Source organism: Choloepus didactylus, chromosome Y (genome assembly GCF_015220235.1).
Source record: "Choloepus didactylus isolate mChoDid1 chromosome Y, mChoDid1.pri, whole genome shotgun sequence".
NCBI classification, from domain to species: domain Eukaryota; kingdom Metazoa; phylum Chordata; class Mammalia; order Pilosa; family Megalonychidae; genus Choloepus; species Choloepus didactylus.
The window spans coordinates 3,733,884-3,741,214 of NC_051335.1; the positions used below are offsets into that span (position 1 = coordinate 3,733,884).

General features: G+C 37.5%; 1 pseudogene; it reads right to left on the reverse strand.

The window, feature by feature from the left end:
* Window positions 1-5,704: 5,704 nt before the first annotated feature.
* LOC119523979 lies at window positions 5,705-7,131 on the reverse strand (annotated as a pseudogene).
* Between the last annotated feature and the right edge of the window lie 200 nt (window positions 7,132-7,331).

A 7,331-nucleotide genomic window follows, 5' to 3' on the forward strand; every position in this document is an offset into this window, starting at 1 on the left:
GCTCTGCACATTTTTCTTCAAAATTGGAGACTACTTCAAAATTTTTTTCAAGAAGAGGTTGAAATTTTATTACAAATAAAACATTCCTTTTTTAAGTCAATCTATAGAATCAGAAAGTTAAAAATCAAAAGGTATTTATAAAAATAACAGTAAAAAAGTTTTCTCAATAATAAAAAACAAATTAGATTGTGTCAATTTTTTAGAAGTATGGCATTATGAGATATTCTCTATATTTCCTTATTTAGAGAAAAATGTGATAACTAAGATAGACTTCAATGGCCACATTTACTTATGGAAATAAAATGTGGTCATTAGGAAACATTTATTCTCTTTAGAAAAATATTCATCATAACATCATTATAGTGAAGAAAGTATTTGCATAAGCTCTTTGGTTTAATTAAGGGCTAGAGGCTTCAATTCAGTTACATTTAAAATTTTTATTTAGAGATATCATGAAAAGTAAGATAATCCTAGCCTTGCTGTTAGGATTTCAAAATTCAAAATGAGATTTTTTTTCTTACAATCAATATCACTAAAGAGTAAAAAGGGTAAAATGCAGGAATGGGTTTAAAATTAAGTATTTTCATAGTCTTCCTGATTACCAAGTTGCTGGGGGAAGTGGACAAAAACATTACTGTATGGTAAGAGTTGACAGCCATGATTGCCAGGCAGTGGAAGGAATTAAAATAATAATAATAATAATAATAATGTAGATTACAAGGGGTGACACTGTGATTGTGAAGACCTTGTGGATCACACCCCCTTTATCTAGTGTATGGATGAGTGGAGGAATGGGGATAAAAACTAAAGGACAAATGGGGTGGGATGGGGGATGATTTGGGTGTTCTTTTTTCACTTTTATGTTTTATTCTTGTTCTGGATCTTTCTGATGTACAGAAAATGTTCAGAGATAGATTGTGGTGATGAACACATAACTATGTTATCATACTGTGGACAGTGGATTGTATATCATGGATGATTGTATGGTGTGTGAATGTATTTCAATAAAACTGAATTTAATAAAAAAAATGGGCAGAAGCCATGGACATTTTTCCAAAGAGGAAATACAAATGGCTCAAAAGCATGTGAAAATATGTTGAACTTCACTAGCTGTTAGGGAAATGCAAATCAAAACCACAATGAGATATCATCTCACACCTACTAGAATGGCCATTATCAAAAAACAGAAAATTACAAGTGCTCAAAAGGATGTGGAGAAAGAGGTACACTCACTCATTCACTGTTGGTTGGATGTAGAATGTTGCAACCACTCTGGAAGGCAGTTTAGCGGTTCCTCGGAAAGCTAAGAATAGAATTGCCATATGATCCAGGATTCCCATTACTAGGTATATACTCAGAAGAACTGAAGGCAGGGACACAAAAGGACATTTGTACGCTGATATTTATGGCAGCACTATTCATGATTGCCAAGAGATGGAAACAGCCCAAATGTCCATCAATGGATGAGTGGATAAACAAATTGTGGTACATATATGTGCTGGTTTGAATGTATTATGTCCCCCAAAATGCCATTATCTTTGATGCAATCTTGTGTGGGCAGATGTATCAGTGTTGATTAGATTGTAATTCTTTGAGTGTTTCCATGGAGATGAGCCCCACCCAACTGTGGGTGATGACTCTGGATAATTTCCACAGAGGTGTTACTCCACAAATTCAGGGTGGATCTAAAATCACTGGAGCCATATAAATGAGCTGACAAACAGGAGGAGCTCAGTGAATCTGAGAGTGACATTTTGAAGAGGAGCTACAGCCAAAAGGGACACTTTGAAGAATGCACAGAAGCTGAGAGAGTAGCTGCAGATGAGAGACAGTTTGAAGATGGCTGTTGAAAGTAGACTATTGCTCCAGAGGAGCTAAGAGAGGACAAATACCCCAAGAGCTACTGAGAGTGACATTTTTGAGGAACTGCAGCCTAGAGAGGAACTTCCTGGAAGAAAGACATTTTGAAACCAGAACTTTGGAGCCAACACCAGTCACATGCCTTCCCAGCTAACAGAGGTTTTCTGGATACCATTGGCCATCCTCCAGTGAAGATACCCAATTGTTTATGACTTACCTTGGACACTTTATGGCCTTAAGACTGTAACTTTGTAACCAAATAACCCCCTGTATAAAAGCCAATCCATTTCTGGGGTTTTGCATTCTGGCAACATTAGCAAAGTAGAACAATACATATGATGGAATACTATGCCACTGTAAGAAAAGATAAAGATATGACTCATATAATAACATGCATGAACCTTGAGAACATTATGTTGAGCAAAATTAGCCAGAAACAAAAGGACAAATACTGTATGGTCTCACTAGTATGAACTAACTATAGTGAGCAAATGCTGAGAGCTAAATTTAAGAACAAGGTTGACAGGAGATAGAAAGAGTGTGGAAATTGGGCATTTGATACTGAAGGAATAGAGAATGTTCAACAGGATTGATTGTAACTATCCAGAAAGAGATAGCACAATATTATTTGATGGTGGCACAATAATGTAAATGTAATGAACAAGGCTGAGTGTGAGTATAGTTGAAAGAGGCAGGCTAGGTGCATGTATGATATCAAAAAGGTAGATACAAAATAAAGGCTGGGACTGTTTAGCTTGATGAAACCTAGAGTGGACAATGATGGTGATTAAATGTACAAATGTAAGAAAGCTTTTATATGAGGGGGAACAAATGAATGTCACCATTTCAAGGAGTTGAAAATGGGATGGTATACAGAAAAATACAATCAATAAAATGAGAGTCTGTAGTTAACAGTAACAGTATAATATTCTTTCATTAATTGCAACAAAGGCAATATACCAAAGCTAAATGTCAATCAGAGGGGGATATAATGGAGAGATATGTGATTCTTGTTGTTGATGTGGTTGTCTCCCCTTTTTATTTTTATTATTCTGTACTTTTTTTATTTTTTTCTTCTTCTTGTGGAAGAAATGGAAATGTTCACATATAGACTTTGGTGATGAATGCATAACTATGTGATTATACTGGGAGCCATTGAAGGTTCACCTGGGATGGATCATATGGTGTGTGGATAAAACTGTTTAAAAAATAAACAGAAATATACAAGTGCTGGAGAAGATGTGGAGAAAAAGATATACCTATTTGCTGTTGGTGGGGAAGTAGAATGGTACAGCTCATCTGGAGGACAGTGTGGTGGTTCCACAGGAGGCTAAGTATGATCCTGCAACCCCAGTATTTGGTATATACTTGGAAGAACTGAAAGCAGGGACACAAATAGACATTTGCACACTGGTGTTTATGGTGGAACTATTCACGATTTGCAACAGATAGCCTAAGGGTACATTGGTGGATGAATGGAGGGGCAAACTGAGGTTTATACACACAACAGAATATAGAGTGGCTGCAAGAAGGACTGAAGTCTTGAGGCATGCCATTAGGTGAATGAACCTTGAAGACAGTATGTTGAGTGAAATAAGCCAAAAACAAAGGGACAAATATTGTAAAGCCTCGGTATTATAAACTAACTATAATGAGCAAATGCTGAAAATTGAATTCTAGAGCATAGGTTTCCCAGGGATAGAACAGAGGCAGAGATTGGGCAATCAATGATTAAGGAGTACAGAATGTTCAGTAAGGCTTATTGTAAAGGTTCCTAGATTGTAAGCTCTTACAACAGTCATGTCTATTCCAGAGTTTTAACTGTTATTTCTAAATTCTGAGATGCTGTGCTCTTTGTGTATAACCTGGTAGTACCCTGATAATGTTGGTATCTCTGTGACACCTGAGACTCAGAGTTAGAGTTCTGCAGCTCTGAAGTCAACATTACTCCATACAGCAAGTCTTAAAGAAGTTTAAAAAGGGATCAGACTGCAATTAGAGATATGAATGAAATGGAATGGGTTAGGACTAAGGTAAATTAGAACACTGGGTAAAGGGTGATACTGACTGTATTTTAAAACTTCAACTTCTTTGTCAGACCAAAGGAAAAGTGGTTTATTTGGTATCAATTTATATTTTCTGTAGGACACTATCTAATTTAACCTGTCTGGTAAGTTTATTTAAACATTGTAATTACATGGAACCTAGAATAGAGAATGAGTTCTTCTTATTCTGTACAAGCTAATGTAATACCCCAATACATCCCAGAATATTTAAGGCAGAAAATAAAAAAGTATTTGCAAAGTCCCCTTGAGGGACCAGGGAAAAATGTGGAACTATTAAACTTTGCCACCTAGGGACTTTCTGCAATTCTCTTAAGCAATAGGGGCTCCTAATTTAATAAGCCAAACCCTCAATTTAGAGGCCTGCCCTTATGAAGCTTATCTCTCCAAAGGCAAATCTAAGCCTACTTATAACTATGCCTAAGTCAACACCAGAAAACCTCTTTTGTTGCTCAGATGTGGCCTCTATCTCTAAGCCAACTCTGAAAATTAACTCATTACCCTCCCCCCAATGTGGGACATGACTCCCAAGGGTGTAAGTCTCCCTGGCAAGATGGGACATGACTCCCAGGGATGAGCCTGGACCCAGCATCATGGGATTGAGAACATCTTCTAGACAAAAAGGAGGAAAAGAAATGTAACAAAAAAAGTTTCAGTGGCTAAGAGATTTCAAATAGATCAAGAGGTCATCATGGAAGTTATTCTTATGCATTATATAGATATTCCTCTTTAGTGTCTAGTGTATCATAATAGCTAGAAGGAAGCACCTGAAACTGTGGAATTGGAATGTAGTAGCCCTTATTCTTGATGATGATTTTACAACTATATAGCTTTTACCATGTGATTGTGAAACCTTGTCATTGACACTCCCTTTATCCAGCATATGGGGAGATGAGTATTAAAATAAAGACAAAAAATATAAATAAAGCAGGAGATTGGGATGTGGGATGTTTGGTGTGTCCTTTCCTATTTTTATTTTTATTTTTATTTTTTATTTTTAGGAGTAATGAAAAAGTTCTGAAATTGATTGTGTTGATGAATACACCATTATATGATGACACTGTAAGCCATTGATTGTATGTATGCTTTGGATGGATTATATGGTATGTAAATACATATCAATAAAATTGTATTAAAAAAGTGAAGGAGAGTTTAAAATTTTCACAAATAAATGCTGAGACAATTTGTTAACAAGTGACCTGCCCTGCAAGAAATATTAAAGGCAGTTTTGTTGGCTGAAAAAAAAAGACAGGTGAGAGATACTTGCAGGAGAGTATAGAAATGATGATTATCAGTAAGGGTAGCTAAAAGGATAAAAAGAATATCACTAGATCTGACAAAAGCCAAAGGATAAAATGGATGAAGCAAGAACAGCTTTTACAGTAATAGCATTGAATGTTAATGGATTAAACTCCCCAATAAAAGGAGAATCACTTTAGACCCAAAGATACAAATAGGTTGAAAATGAATGGATGGAAAAAGATATTCCATCCAAGTAAACCTCCCTCCAAGAAGCAGGAATAGCTATACTAAATCCAATAAAATAGACTTTATTTTTTTTCTCATTAAACTTTGTTTTAATGGGTCTCAAAATTCTGTGACAGATTTCTGGTCATTGTTTCCATTTAAAAAGTACTGATTTTAAAAACTAGTAACTGAAAACTGCTATATAAAAACCAATGGTCAACAAAACATTCCTTTCCTTCTGAAAGTTTTACAATGAATTGTTATCATTAACAGTCTTTTACTATTAAACTTAAATGGCCAATTCAGACAAACAGTTATGAGACCTTTCTTCCACCACTGATTAAGACTGGGGTGGCAGGTGTTATAGGTAATATTCTTTTAGCCTTCTGAGCTTTCTGGGCAGGCTTGGTGACCTTGCTATCTCCAGCAGCCTTCTTGTCCACTGCCTTGATGACACCTACAGCAACTGTCAGCAAAATGACCCAGAGGAGGGTAATCAGAGAAGCTCTCAACACACATGAGCTTGCCAGGAACCATATCAATGATGGCAGCATCACCAGATTTCAGAAATTTGGGGCCAGCTTCCAGCTTCTTACCAGAATGATGATCAATCTTCTCCTTCAGCTCAGCAAACTTGCAAGCAATGTGAGCTGTGTGACAATCCAATACACATGCATAGCCAGCACTAATTTGGCCTGGATGGTTCAGGATAATCACCTGAGCAGTGAAGCCAGCTGCTTCCATTGGTGGATCACTTTTGCTGTCAGCAGCCACACTGCCATGACGAACATCTTTTACAGACACATTCTTGACATTGAAGCTCACGTTGTCCCCAGGAAGAGCTTCACTTAAAGCTTCGTGGTGCATCTCAACAGACTTTACTTCAGTTGTAACATTGACTGGAGCAAAGATGACCACCATGCCTAGTTTGAGAACACCAGTCTCCACTCGGCCCACAGGGACAGTACCAATACCACCAATTTTGTAAACATCCTGAAGAGGCAGATGCAAGGGTTTGTCAGTTGGATGAGTGGGTGGCAGGATGCAATCCAGAGCTTCAAGCAGCGTGGTTCCACCGGCATTGCCATCCTTATAGGTGATTTTCCATCCCTCAAACCAAGGCATGTTAGCACTTCACTCCAGCATGTTGTCACCATTCCAACCAGAAATTGGCACAAATGCTACTGTGTCAGGGTTGTAGCCAATTTTCTTAATGGAAGTGCTGACTTCCTTAATGATTTCCTCATATCTCTTCTGGCTGTAGGATGGCTCAGTGGAATCCATTTTAACACCAACAATCAGTTGTTTCACACCCAGTGTATAAGCCAGAAGGGCATGCTCATGGGGCTGTCCATTCTTGGAGATACCAGCTTCAAATCCACAAACACCAGCAGCAACAATCAGGACAGCACAGTCAGCCTGAGATGTGCCTATAATCATGATTTTAATAAGTCTCTGTGTCCTGGGGCATCAATGATGGTCACATAGTACTTACTGGTCTCAAATTTCCACAGGGAGATATCAATGGTGATACCATGCTCACATTCACTTTCAGTTTATCCAAGACCCAGGCATACTTAAAGGACCCTTTTCCCATCTCAGCTGCCTCCTTCTCAAATTTTTCAATGGTTCTTTTGTCAATTCCACCAGATTCGTAGATCAGGTGGCCAGTAGTGGTGGATTTGCCCAAATCTACATGTCCAATAGTGACAATGTTGATATGAGTCTTTTCTTTTCCCATTTTGTCTTAAGAATCAGCAATGGTTTTCATGACACCTGTGTTCTGGTGGCAAACCCATTGTGAAAAAGTGATAAAATAGACTTCAAATTGAAAGATGTTATAAGAGACAAGGAAGGACACTATGTATTAATAAAAGGGATAATCCACCAAGAAGAAATAACTACCATAAATGTCTATGCACCTACTCAAGGTTCCCCAAA